Source organism: Nipponia nippon, unplaced genomic scaffold, assembly GCF_047370975.1.
Source record: "Nipponia nippon isolate SJK-2023a ecotype South Korea unplaced genomic scaffold, ASM4737097v1 scaffold_12, whole genome shotgun sequence".
Lineage (NCBI taxonomy): Eukaryota > Metazoa > Chordata > Aves > Pelecaniformes > Threskiornithidae > Nipponia > Nipponia nippon.
Window position 1 is genome coordinate 7,342,872 of NW_028262313.1, and position 15,328 is coordinate 7,358,199.

A 15,328-nucleotide genomic window follows, 5' to 3' on the forward strand; every position below is an offset into this window, starting at 1 on the left:
GTCTTCACAACAAGAACTTCCCTGTTGAACTACTCCACTGTTAAAACAGCTTTACCTGTTCAAGTTCTTTCTGAAATCTGATCCTGGCTCTGCTAAACACCAGGAACTCCCACTTGGGTCTCCAGGATTACTTGATATAAAACATACCCCTCTTCCAACTTTAAACAACAAATACATTATTTTGACCACTATATTATACATGCTAATATTCTTCTGGTATCTCAGTGTCCTCAGCAAATGTGACTAAAAGGAACAACAGCCTATGTAAAGGCTGAGCGTTATGTATCCCCACCTCTTTGCAGCAGAAAGCAGGCACGTTCCCAAGCTGGGAACAGGCAGGAGATACTGAGCTTCCCAATGCCAAGAGCTCTGTTCTTGTTCAGTGCCAGCAAAACAAAATCTCTCAGGCAAAGTGTCTCTCCTCTAAAGAAGAGAAAAAAAAAAAAAAAAAAAAAAAAAGAGATCCTGAAAATTCCATGTTTATTTCAGTCTTTGTAGAGGCATCTTTTTTTAACCTCTCAAGAATTTTCAACTTTTTTCAAATCAGTTTTAAACATTTTCTGCACCAAGTTAAAAAAAATACAATACCTTTGTGTTTCTTACCCATAGGCAGTAAGACTAAAAGTTTAACAGGTTCACAATTAAACTGCAGGAGTTGACAACACAACTTCAGAATAACTTGCCCCATAATAACAAGACGTACATCGTGTAGGTGCCCTGAATGGACAGGACAGAAATGCTGCAAAGGACAACTGGCTGCTTACAGCAAGAGATCCTATGAATGCAGGAGCGCAAAAGGCTGAGTGCAAGTCAGATGCATCACTGGGTGGATGACCATTGTTTCTCTGGGTCACTTACAGTTTCATTAAGCACCCTGGTATGAAGTTATAACAGCATGGGTATTTAGTGATCAAAGTAAATCTTAAAACCTATATGGTATATAGAAATAATGTTAAATTCATACAGAAACATCCCCAGAACACCACCTCAACCTGGACATCACTGCTCTTCATGACTCTATACAACACAGATATTTTAGTTTTCTGTTTAATGCTCTTTTGGGAGTGCAAGGGAAAGGTGGGCTGCAGGGAGATAACACAAGGGGCAGACTGTATCAGCCCAGAAACTATTAGCAGGAAAGGGACATTGCGTAATTCACAGTACTAAGGCCACCCATGTTCAAGATGCCATGTGATTAAAAAGGTACACAAAAACAAGGACTAGCTGGGGATACCGAGTACACTTCTGATGACATCCTGGTACAAATTAAAGTGCCAACTGCTGAGGATCTCTGCATAAAGACTACAACAATAACCAGTCAGTGGTAGCCCACCTGTGATAGTTGCCAGCGCTGTCACAGGAATAAGTAATAATATTTATCTTCCCCCCAGGGGTGTTGTGAGGATTAATTATAGCTAATGTTTGTACAACACTGAACACGTATAGTGCAATCTAAGTGTAAAATGTCATCTGTGTCATATCGAGGGAGTGTGCATCGCCGTGGAGGGGCCTGTTTTGAGAGCACAGTCATTGCCATGCCAGCGTTGCTCATCCTGTACTTCATGCCTTAATGCCTGTTGCTTTATGCACATTGTAATTTCAGTTGCAGATTTAATTGTTTGTGGTTAATAAGAGTTATGTACATATTTAATGCTTCACATATTGCTAGTTTTATGAGAGAATTCATCTCCTTGGACACATTAACCCCGAAACGGTTATCAAGCATTGGAAGAGGCTGCCCAGGGAAGTGGTTGAGTCCCCATCCCTAGAGGTATTTAAAAGACAGGGAGATGTGGTGCTTAGGGACATGGTTTAGTGGTGGACTTGGCAGCGTTAGGTTTTTTGTTGGACTCAATGATCTTAAAAGGTCTTTTCCAACCTAAATGACTCTATGATTACCTTGAAAACATATACTGGGATTCATCAGACTACTCCTTCACTGCAAGGCCTGAATTCAGTCCATGGCGGGAGCTCCAACTAGAATCTTTCCTAAACCACATGACAAGTCTGCAAGATTTAAAGTTCTAGTTTACATTTAATCAAAGATGCCTCCATCAAGAGGTTTCAAATTTATACTGTATATATGACAATTTGGCAAAAGCAAGCCCGTAACTGTACCTGGAAATAACTCTTGTGGTTATGGATGCAAAACAGAGGTTATCAGTACTTGTGCATTTGTGTAAAAATCAATAACTGGGGGGAGGATCGAGACCTTCCTATTGCTGCCCAGCACATTTACTGAAGAAGTATGGGAACAGAAAACTGTTTGAAGCAGGACAGAGTACTACCTAAGCAAAGCCTCTATCCCCTTGGCCGAGAGGGAATACATAAGCAGTCTCTCCTGACTGGCACATAGTCATGGAGAACAGCAGAGAGGGTGCGAGGGGGCTCCACATAGAGCAACCACCAGGCAAACCGCTCCGCTAACACACGCGGTGAGCAGACCCAGTGACAACCAACCCACGCTAGGTCATGAGTTGTCAAAATGAAACACTACCTACAGCAAGGATGCAGGTGCAATCAGAGAATAATATCATACCCTCTTTAGTCTGCCAAAAGTGCTAAGAAGGGACCCTGGAGCAGGTCGCAGGTTCACTTCAGTGCATGACAAGGAGAAAGACTTCAGCAGCAAGCTGAAGAGCAGCACAAATATCTACAGCCTTTGATTAGCCTAGAACATGCCATGCGTGTCAAATGGATTAGGCCTAAACAGAGACTATGGCATTTATTCCCCACAAACTATTTCAAATGTCTTTTTTTTTTTTTTTTACCAGAAATAGTTCTTCCAGAATAAAAATTGAGCCTTCATCCTGTCAGCACCTCAGTGAACATGATGACTTCTCATGATTTGGTACAGCTAGTGGGCATTAAACAAGGACTCTGCTATTTTTAACAGCATATATAATGACATTGCTATTTGGGGATCTCTGTTCCATTGGATCTTCAGGATATTCAAGTACAGTTGATATTCAACTACTACTGAAGAAAAGAGAAATTAAGGATGAAATTCCTCTAAGAACAAATAGCACAAACCACCACTGCTGAGCAGAGGACCACTCCAGTGTATTTGTGAAATATTTCTGGCAATGCATTACATCTCCCTGATATGAAAACAACAGCACACAACAATAACACATTCTTTTCCTTTGACACGAGTGCTTACATTTAAAAATCCCTAAAAGGCATGACAGAAATCCAAAGCTATTCAAGAACAAGAAAATGAAAAGTAAATATGAAAATAAACTGTCATTTTAGCATGATCCTTCCTAATCAGGAGTAAACAATGAAACGTTATGTAGAGAGGACTATATTCTCCTTCTGTTAGTTCCACAGAAATCGAGCTACAACAGGAACATTCAGTAACATGCCAGGTCCTCTCTGCCCTCTCTTGAGTTGCTCCAGGCAGTAATTAATGCTACCGTAGGGATTCAGTCACTCTCCTGCAACAGTGAAGTCTCAGCCATCCTCATTTGTAGCCTCAGAAGAGATCTCAATACAACAAATCAGCGATCCACAGCAATCAGACATCAAAAAATCCCACCACGTTAAGTGAAACATGGCTATATTGTAAGGAATAGGTTGCTTTTCTCCATTCATCTCCAGAAAAAGATTAAAGCAACACTGTAATCGCAATCAAAAGCTTCCTACCAATTTTAATATCACAACTATCTCACAACAAACCCTTTCAGAAAGAAAACAAAAATATATATATATATTTTTATATATGTAAAGTTTCCCCACTGTTACAGTCAGGAAATTTAAAAGACAAAGAGCTTGCTTGGTCAAGAAAACAGCATATTAAGATGTTGTTAAGCTAGTACACTATTTAGTATTTATTATAGATAAAAACATCCCTCAGGAGACATGTGTTTTAGGAACATATGTCTACACTAAAAGACATTTACCTGTTCTACTACTCTGAGTCTCTGAACCTAGAGCAAATGACTCTCCATTATCACTGAGTCAAGAAGAGTTCAGAAACATACTTACAATACCATGTTTCCTTCATGAAATAGCACTGTCTCATGTTAAAAACTACGCATTTTCAACATTCCCCATCCCAACACCCAACAGCAGGATGTTGGCACCCTCCTGTACATCACAAGGGCCTGACGGACACTGTAAGCTCAAACAGTCCCAAAAATGCATTCATAACTTGCCTTCTCCCCCAATGGGCTGTTAAGGAAGAGGTAGTGAAGTCCCTGAGACTTGGAGAAGTGACTAATCAATGAAAGCACTTTTTTAAAATGGCTTAAAGATACTTTTTTCTTTCAGAAGTTTTCCAGACAATTACTGAGGTCAGCAATGACCAAGGAATAATTAAACGCCTGCAGTGCTGTGAAAGCTGGATTTGGAGGCACAGCAAGGAAGAAAAGATGCACAGTTCAGGTACTAACCTACTGGGAGCCCCAGATTTAAATCCTTATTTCGCTAAGGACTGCTGGCATCAGTCAGAGCAAGACTGAGTTCCTCTGTGCAGCGCTGGCCCACTCCTGGGGAGATCAGCAGCACCGCCCCTCGCAGAGCACCAAGCAGATAAATACGTTGGACACCGTGAAGAAATTCAATACTGCACAATGGGGCACAGTAACCACGTGCAAGGACGGATGCTGGAACAAGTCAGGAGGTGGTGTTTCACGAGGCAGCCTTTCATCCTGAAGGCCAGAACTCAAAAGAGGGCTGAAGCCACAGTTCACAGTGTTTACCCCTTTTAACCTTTTTATTATGCACACACAAGTCATCCCCAGACAGGCTTCTCAGCATGTAAGGTTTGCAACAGAGAGGAGCTTCGGGACAAAGGTTTAGGGAGGTACAGGACAATGAAAAAGCTAGTTCATTGCAAGCTGTATTTCTGCTCTAAAATAAGCATGCACAGTCCTTGGGTGCTGGAAAGGGAAGTTAGCACCGGGCTTGCAGGTGCTTAACAAGAGGCGCAGAATGAAGCCCTTCCAGCGTAGCTCACAGACACCAGGCTCCCCCATGGCTTCTGGGTGCCCACATTTCCCAAAGCCCAGTAATAGTTGTAATTTCCAAACCAAAAGATTTCTAGGCACTGTTCACCTGTCTTGAACAGTATCTGTGAAAAGAAACTCTGTTGAGGTGGTTGTATTTGAAGAACTGACAATATTTTGTCCCTGACTTTGCTTCCCAAAATTCGGGTGGCAAAGTCAGCGCACCAGAGGAACAAACCCTGCTTTTACCATTTAAAACCATACTAATAACATTGTTCTGTAAAAGGTGGCTTTGGGCAAACTGTAAGTCCAGTAAACATCTTTATTTTTTGTTCAGTGGCAAAATAACTGCCTTGGAGAAGGCTCTGAATGCAGATCAAAACGGAGGGAGTCGCATGCAGGTCTCGCAGCGGAGTAGCTGTTGTGACACATGAACAGTGGCAGGGAGGGAAGGACTGGCTGAACTGTCCACCGCAGCCAGACACTCAGAGGAAGCAACACACTGCAAACCCCTTCCACCTCTGCGACACAGCCATGGTTGGAAAGAAAGAGCTTACCATCAAATAAATACAAGAAACTGAGACCAGTAACTTCCTCTGATGTTGAAGTACATAATCTCCACAAAATTAGGGCTTTTGTTTGTGTGTTTGTTTTAACACCCACAAAGGACAGGGGTATATTAAGTAGTAACAAAGCTGCCCTCAATTGGCAATGTCAAGGCAAAAGGTTGGAGGCAATTGCCATACAATAAATGCACAGACCAACAGCTTTTCTGGAAAGAAACTACATTGGCCTCTTTCTAGGCTGGAAAGTGAGAGGTTTAGGGTTAGGGTGACCCTAGGCATGACCTTCTGAGGTCTGAGGATTGTTTCCAAGGACTAGGGATGGATCAGAAAGTTATGTGAATTAATGATTTCTCTTTCCTGCAGCTTCATGGTAAACTCCTAGACTCAAACCCCACTTTATCAACAAGAACAAATGCCCAATTCCAGGGGCTGCCCCATGTAGCCATACATCCCGCTCATGGGTCCATGCCATCAGACATCCAAGAGGTGCTATGGAGCTACACGGATGTGTATATCACCCTTCCTTGTGGTCACCAGGAGCCAGATGAAGTGTTACTAACAGCAAGACGGGTTTAACTAGGTCCTCTGCAGTTTGCTTTCTTTATAGGAGTGAATTCTTATACAAAGGAGGATGAAGAGGGCGAGCAGGGGTGCTCTTTCCTCCTAGACTACACCTCTGGGCTGAACACCATGGCAGTCCTTTATGATGCACAGCCCTCACACGCACAAGCCCCCAATATTACTTCACTCGCTACGTGAAAAAATACCACAGGCACCATGGCAGGCGTCTCTTCAGCAAGTAAAGTTATTAGATCAAACAACAGAAGCCAACAATTCCCATGCTCAAGAAAAGTATGTGCAAACCAATTTCTCATGTAGGAAAGAAAAAAAGAGGCTATGTTCAGTTTTAGCAAAGAAGAATCGTATCAGGCCAAAATTGTAATAGCCTAAAGGATTTACCATCTGACCAAGTTGCTTTGCCTGCAGAGGCCTTCAAGGGGCTATCCGATAGCCTAGACTCGCAGCAGAACAGCCTTACAGCCACACTCATCCCTCCCCACTCTCGTCTCTGCATGCCCAGGGCCAGCAAGCAGGAGTGCTCCCAGCTGAGCCTGTGTGCATTCAGCTACACTGCCTTTATGTCACCCAGGAATAATCTTATGCTGGAAAAATCCCCAAACAGGAAACAAAAAAATCAACTTTCCAGCTGCTTTTGCTTCCATAAGTGAATACAAAGCATCTGCTGGGGGGTGTCCAGCTGTGATCTGACAACAGCAGGGAGCAGCCAAGCTTCACACCCTGTTCCTCTGTGTATAGGCCATGGCCCATAGGGTGCAGTCCCAAAATCTATTTGTCCACAAGACCAGCAATACCAGAGAGGGGTATATTAGTGAAACAAGAGCTTTGTGTTGCTCTTATCACATGCTGCAGCTAACAAGACACAGAAAACAATCAAGCAGGTCAGCATGAGCTCTTCCTCTGCGCACAGGCAGAGGAAAAAAGTACTAACATGAGCAGTGCATAGAAATCCAGGTATTGCAAACATTTTAGAGACAAAAGCATTTAGTGACCGTGTGTATGGAAAGCAGAACTAGCAGTTATTGAACCCTCTGAAAACTTGCTGAAGTTATTTTGCACAAAACCAAATAACCATCATCAATTCAAATGAGTGGGAGAAAAAACAAAGGTGTGATCTTGTAAGTCTTCCGATTATTTAATTTCTTTAAAGAATTAATTTTTGACAGTCAGGGCTCAGTCCTAACCTATGCTGGACATTCCCCATTTCCTTTTACTGTTACAAAGGAAAACCTGCAATTCACAAGAGTTAGGCCCTACATAATATATTTCCTGCTGGACCGTTCTACCTGTCAAGCTGTGCTTTCACTGTTAAGCACTCCACACTGTATCTACCTCAATTCTTGCAGTACCTTTTGATAAGGCGCTTCCTTTTCTACCATGCAAAATTTTATTTCACCAATAGCCTTTGCAGTTAACCTTAGAAGTTACTTCCTTGCAGTGATGGAGAAACACACAAATTGGACACAGAAGAATACACTACAGGTCCCTAAAAAATGCAAAGATACAGGAGCATGATCCCTCTGATGACCTGTTTTAAAAACCAGAGTAGAGAGAGGCTGAGGTTAAGAGCAGAGTACTGTTGAAAGGAGAAGATTTTACAGTAAGTACTTGTACAAAAAAATGCAACCAGTGAAGTGGTAACACAATATTCTCCCAGTGTTTTTAATAGACTTATAACCCTCTTTTAGAGGGAAAGTTGAATTAAAAAAAAATTACTGAGCCTGAGTTTCTAACTCTCAGTATTAGAGAGTGACAGAAAGCAAAGGTGACCAGACTGACTCTGCCAGGCATGACCTTCTGGAGGTCTGGGGATTGTTTCCAAGGACTAGGGATGGATCAGAAAGTTATGTGAATTAATTTCTCTTTCCTGCAGCTTCATGGTAAACTCCTAGACTCAAACCCCACTTTATTAGCAAGAACAAATGTGCCAAAACATTTAAACTCTCAAATTCTCAAAAAGCTGAAGACTGAGGGGCAATCCATTAGAGGGAAATTAGTTCAGGATTTTCACTTCGGCATGGAACAAAGCTTACTCAACTCGGGACAGTGTGAAACAATTCTACACTTCTGTTCAGCCTCCAGAACACCAGTTATTCACAGTGCTTTTGCTACAGACTGTGCCACGGCACGCTGCCTCTCTCAAGGCCAAACCTCCAAGAAACCATACTTCTCATGCTCTTCTGCCAGTCACTGTACTTTGTTAGGGCCCCCGAAAATCAGCCACTGGAAATTAAGGGACTTCAAGTACCCCGAGTTGAGGAAAATGTGCATATGGACCAGGAACTAGGTACCTCCATTTAGTCTGATACTAAAAATGTAGGAATCTATGTGTTTGCTTTCAAGTACGACACATGAAGTAACACTGCAAACCTGCTTTTCAAGTTTGATTAACAGAGAGTTTTCCAAACAAAGTCGTCGGGAAAGGATCTTTTGCAGCAATTTTCTGTTATCTTTTTCATGTATATACATTACTAGCTTACATGATCAGAGATTTTGAGGGGAAAAAAAAAAAAGACATACAACAAAGTAGGGACCAGTTCAGTCATGCCTAAACTGGACTTTTCTGTATGCACATCATCCTGCACTCTGATTATATCAGCATTTGTTCTCAATCACCACAGCAGTCATTAGAATGTTGATAATTTCTGACACATACCACATCTATTGCCAGCTACAAGCATAGAGGGAAAGAGGTATCTTGTATCAGTGGCTGGTGAGACGACATTTGCAATGTCTGAGCAAAAAGCTTTCCTGTACAGAACTTCTCATTTTCTATAATTCCAAATATGACTATAGAACAGAAGGTGCAAACCTCAAATCTGTTTTAATTAACAGTTACAGGGTTTTATACTGGGCGTACCATATTTGGAATGACTATCCTTCAAAAAAAGCACTTTAGTAGGAAAGCGTTATCGATCTCATGGAAAGAAAGACTACATACCCCTAAGGATTACTGCAAGCAAGTCTAATAATATTTATCAAATAGATGTCCAATGTAGGAAAAAAAAGTCTAAGGTAGCTAGGAGCAATCCACATGAAATTGCTAAGTTTGCCTATAGGGTCAAATCAACACATTATTTCTGTAATGAGCAGTTCTTTTTGTGGAAGGATCATATCTCTAAAGTTATCCACTAGCTTAACTTTTAATGTTATTTTTCCAGTTCTTTAGAAAGCCGAGGAGATCGTATGTGAATATTTCAAGAGTACTGTCCAGGCTTAACGGAGACAAAAATGTTATGTGAAGTCAAGTCAACACTGCTTAGCATCATACTGTCCTGCTTACCAGGGAGTTGACCCAGCAACATAAGTCAGGTTAAAGCTGTATTTCAGCCCTGTCCCTATCACTTGGAAAGGGAAAATTGTTCTTGGGATTCAGAGAGAATAATTCCAGAAGCAAGATCTTCTCCCATTAGCAAGATCTGCGGGGTGAGGATAACCCAAACAAGGGCACAACTTCTTTACTGCAGATAAACAACCTGAAAACAAACATCTATTGAGGCACTCAGAGGGCAGAGGTACCTGGAAGAGGATGGTTTAAACAGCCAGCCTGCATGCCACTGCAGCTGTCACCTACTCAGGATGAAGTCTTTCACTGCAGCACTGGCACAATATGTGACGAGACGTTTGAGCATACTTGTTGCAACAGACAGTACCTGAACACTAAAAGAAAAGAGGACGATAAGTTCAGAGGCTCTTCCGCCTGCCTTCGGGACTAGTTATACTCCAGCAGATGATTGGAAAACTCAAAATGCGTATAACAAGAATGAACTGCTTGCAGGCACTCCACTACTGTCAGTCACAGAGATTCTCATTCAACCTGCTGCCATCCAAACTGCAAAAGGTTGAAGCCATTCTGAAGGTACGTATTGTACTCAGACGGCCTTTTGCCCAAGGACCCTTTGTGGAGGAGAACCTGACAATCATTAAGCTTCCCAGTGCCCCTATGAAGCAAGCCCATTGCTTCCAGGGAATACAGCAGCAAAGCTATGAGGCCCTGAAAAGCTCTCAGTCAAACTAAAAACTCCCTCCTAGAAATTAACATCAGGCAACTCACTTGCAGACCAACCGTCACCTTTTGCCATGTAACAGAGAGGGCCAAATTTAGCCCCGATTTTAAGTGGGCAAATAGCCACAAGAGCATGTGGAGCTCTTCATAAGAAATAAGCTGAAAAGACCACTACAGTTTTCCTTGATTTAATTCTTAGAAAAATGTCTTATTCCCCTCCATGGCCGGTACATAGGTTATCCCTTTAAGCCTTTTTCACTCTCCTAGATTGTAACGTGCCCACTGCTTCCCAGACAGGTGCTCAGAGGCTTGACTTGAGTGTTCTGTAAAATGATTAACTGGGTATTAGAAAGATAGTAATTATGCTGTTCTGTGAAAGCTTTTATTTTCACTTACATTGCAGAAGCATCCAGAGGCGCGAACCACGAGCAAATTCTCCTTCTACTAGAGCCCACAAAACAACAGACAATTCTCGCCAGAAAAGCACCCTGTGCTGACAGTGAAAACAGGAAAGACAGGAATAGAAACAGAAGCAGAAATTGCCCAAGGTCACGTGGGTGTTCATATTAAAGAAAGGTCTGCAACTAGATCTTAAAATTTCCACTTGGGTGGTACCCTGTAAGCTGAAGCGTTGCATTCCGAGTATTCGACTGCCATCCTTTACAGCTCCTGAGGATTAGCCATGTTGTTTCTAGGTGTTCTGAATACTTACTTCAAACACTGAGAAACCTTGGAAAAGTCCCATGCAACCAAGCCTTCCACAGAGAGGCCTCAAAGTTGACATATTTCAAACAATGGAACCCCATATAGCCCACCGTTCTGCAACAGCTCCCGCTGCTGACCCAACATATACACAAATGTGTGGGAATAAGCTACAGCATGCAATGAATTGCCTTGGTCTAAACACATGAGTTCATTCTGCTAAAAGTGTCACATTATGCAACCTCTATGGTTCAGATCTCAGTACTACAGGTAGAGGCTAACGCAAACTATTCCAGTCAATGAAAATCGGGCTGTTCTCACGAGTCTGCTGGATGCGAGTTAGGATTACTAAGGCTGTAGCATGCTGTAAACTTAGAATCTGACTCTTAAACCGTGTGGTGTGCAGCATGAAAGCCTGCGATGTCTCAGTAATTGCCAGAACAAGTAATCGAGTTTTCATATTCTGAACTAACCCTGCCTGAGGATTTTAATACTCTGCAATTACACAATCCCACCTCTTCTCCCCAGACCCTAGGGATCTGACATGATTTAAATCAAGTTAAAGGTTATACTCTGCCCAGAACAACCCTAAGCCCCACATAAACTGATAGGAATCGTATTCAGACTTTGCCACGTACACATTCAGTGAGTCACAAGATTTCCCCCTGCCATACCCACTGCCAGATCATGAGATAATATTTCATTTAACAGTGCAGCACAAAGCCTCAAATCAGTATGCCACCAATTTCTGCTGTCCCCAGGAACATTCTGCTTTGCTATAAGAAAGTAAAATAAACAAAATAGCTAAACTTGGAAAGGTGGACAGTACATTAGGGGAAAAAATATTCAAGTCTGTATGCAACACATGCAGACCTGGGCAAAGGTTTTGTTTACCCTGCAACACAGCCTTGTGTCAGACAAAGGCTGACAGATACATGAGCCTTGTTGAGTGGAATCAAGAGGAATTTTGACACTAACTTGAAGAGGAGGGCAATCCTACCTGAAGACCTGTACGTCAGCAGAAGGGAAGCACCCTTCTACAAGTGCTTCAGCATAATTGCTTTTCCATTTCATTAGAGATGTCTGTGTCTGCCTTTCACTGAGCGTCTCACCAGTTAAAATGTCTAGCTTCCCAAGACAACTTTTTGTACTGTTTCTATTGGGACTCCTCCAAAATCAGGTTAGGTTTGTTGGAGTGCTTGTTTTTTGAAGTTAGGCAAATTAAAGAAATATTAAAGTCCCACCTTGCATTACAGGCAGTGAAGCAACATCACTTATGTCAGTAATACCAAGTTACATCCAAGTCTTAACTGGGAGTCATGAAGTTATAAAGAATAGCTGTCTACTGAAAAACTTCATCTGTTCCATAGGATTATCTTCTTGACACTGAATGAATGCCTGGCTCAAAGAGGTTCTTTGCCATCAGCTCTGAAGGGCTCAGGTTATATGTCTACTCTGACAAGTAGCACAGCACAGTGGGAGCAGATCTACAGAGTAAAACAGGTGGTGATAAAGATCCACTATTTGCATTAGGCGCATTTCTGAGATATGCCCCTTCAGACCAAATCTGGTTGGTCACACAGACCAACATGCCCATTGGTAACTGGAGCATATCAGATGCAATCTTTGTTTGTATTCTGCAGTTCAGTTTCATCCAAAAGAAATCCAGGTTATATACTCCAAGACTGCCCCATGACGGAAAAAAAGGTACTCTAAGTGAGGACAGTTGGGAGATAAATTTCAAAAACACAGTTAATCCAAGCTAAAAGGCTAATGTAGAGAGAGCATTTGCTCTCCCTGCTGCAAATGCTTACAAAATATGCAGCTTACCTGAACTTTAGATACCAATTCTTGCAAGAGGCAAGAAAAGTACAGAGCTAATGGGGTTCCTGAGCCTCCAAGCTCTCCTGGGAGGCACAGGCTTTGACTCCTAACAAATTTCTCCTGGGCTACAGTAACTCTCAGATCTCAGCAGAGGAGATCCTGTTTCAGCTCAGTGACAGCCATGGGGATTGTGCAAATGGAGACCTGACCAGGTTTGATTGTAGGAGGTGCTGAATCACAACCATTTCTCACCGATGATTCACAAATGCAGAACAAATTCTTCAACACAAACAGGATGCAGTTAGTGTTTTGGGATCAAGATATATATTCCAGCAATACAGTTCTCTCAGCCATGTCTTTACAAAGCAAGAAGATCATTCCACAAGGTGCTGAAGCACACAAGACCCTCAAGGTAAGGCTAAAATTAAATCTCAATCCCACATGGAAAATCAGACACATGCTTCCCTATAGGGAACAGGATCTACAGTGGTCCAAAGCTTGGATATAATCCAGAAAATCTTCCCAGAGGGAAGTCTTTTCTCTTTATTGTTCTCTTTGCTGTGAAGCATTTCCCCTGGGAGCTGCTCTGTACAAAGCTCTAAGTCAGCTTTCAATTTAAAAGGGCTCCCAGTGACAGAATCTTGGTGCAGGCAGAGCTTAGCATCTGTGTGCAGAGAGCCCTCTCGCAGGGTGAAGCCACTCCAGTTAAATTATTGGCAATTAGTGGCATGGAAAGAGAACAGCCTCCGCACAGCGTTAAAAGCCCATGGGTCTTCTATGGGCCATTTTGAAAGACATGCATCTGCTTTAGAAATCCTTCAGCTGCCCACATTTAGACAGCAAGATTAAGCCCTACAAGTTTATTCTTTCATGGCTAAATATTTCCATAAACGTATATAAATGATGACAAATCTCTTCTGTTAGCAGATTTAATTATGAGTTTTACATTAATAAGGCCTCAGGCTTTTACTGATGTAAGTGGCATTTCCTAGCATGCATTTGAATGAGAAAGTGCAAAAAGAACAGAAATTAATCTTTGAAGTTAACTAAATGGCAGCAAAAGTTTCTGTTTCCCACAGCATGCTGATAAATTACAAAATACAGCTTTTTATGTCCAACTAGTACAGAGACATTTGAAGTTACTTTAAAGGATCTCAGAGACCAGCTAAACTGGCAAAGCCAACAACAACTGCCTTCTCCTCTAAGTAAACATATGCAGCTTTGCATGATATGGAAACAGTCTGCACCTCTCTGCACCTCACATTAACGGAGATAGATGTGGTAGCCTGAAAGCCTTCAATAGCCACCTGAGCTCTCGGAAAATCCAGCTGCACAGCTCCCAAAGCACACGCTGTTCTCAGTTCTTGCATCTAACACACTTTCCTGAAAGACCCTGGTTAAGACATCTCCATTTCCAATATAGGTTTACACATACATTTCCTAAAAAAAAAAAAAAAAAAAAAATTTGTAACTGATTAGGAGAGAGGACAAAATAGGACTCCACTAGGACTAAACACATCCACCCAAAGATACAAGATGCCAAGTTAAAGTTCTCAAGTCCAGTTCAGGTTGACCGAGAGTTGAACCTGTAGTATGCCAAATCAGTGCCTTAACAACTGGTCTGTTGTTATTTCCAGCTTTACCCCAAAGCTTTCCCATACTCCAGAAAACCCACCAAGTTTAAATTTATTTAGAAATGGCAGGCTGCCATGAAGCAAACAATGAAAAATCTTCCTGTTAAAAGATTCTGGACAAGCTTTAGTCTGACGTCTACATGGGCAAACACTCCTTCCTGTGGCAAGCTGTGTTGAAGCCCACAAATATTAACAGAAACACAAGTGCAGGATCAAGTCAAAAGATTCCCATTTGTCAGAGACTGGAAGGTCCTTGTGCATCATAACCAATCCAGCCAAAGTGCTGGTCTGCTCCCTTCTGTTGAAGCTTGCTCTGAGGGATCATGGGACCCTTCATTCATCAGTCCTTGCCTGACTGATCACCACCTTCAACACTGTGGTTCATCTCCCACTGGGCAGTGGTACCAGGGCCTTCACTTTCATGGCCAGCAAAAGAATAGGTGTTTTATACCCCCTTGTCCTCATGCCAGCCACACCCTTGACTAGGAACTAAGCTTTAGCTGGCCTCCAGCTGGAGCCTGCTCCCTGCCTGATATTTATCTCCTTGATATATTTATAGGCAAACATATGGCCTCTTGGCCTTCATTATACAATGCTGAGCAAGCAAGCCAACCTCTTCTAGTCTCCTCTCATAAAGTAAGCTCTCTATTTTCCTTATCACACTAGCAAGCTTTCTTTGCACCAGTTTATTTTCCTTGGACACGGGTCATCAGACCTGTACACAATATTCCAGAAGAGATCAATTCAGGTCCTTGTTAAGTAGCATCTATGCTCTCCACTGGAAGCAGCTCTCACCAATACATCCTAATTCTCTCCATTTCCAACCCCTCAGTCTCCTGCAGGCTCTCCCTTCCCATTTTCTTCACTCTATCACTCCTGTCCTCCCAAACGCAAAGCCAGCAGCTGCCACTTCCACACCCAAGGCACAGGGCCCTGGAGAGCAAAGTGAGGTTCTCGGGGGAGGCAAGACTCAGCCGGCATTCCCCATCCTGCAATAGCTGGGGATGTTGGATAGGACACAGGTGGCGGAGTCCTGTCCCAGCTGGAATTTTGCAGTGTTTGAGA

The 15,328-nt window shown here is 42.4% G+C and overlaps 1 long non-coding RNA gene across 3 annotated transcripts in view; it reads right to left on the bottom strand.

Annotated features, from left to right (window-relative positions):
• LOC148056666 (uncharacterized) overlaps positions 1–15,328 on the bottom strand; it is a 487,731-nt gene that overhangs the window by 453,027 nt on the left and 19,376 nt on the right. The window lies entirely within an intron of this gene.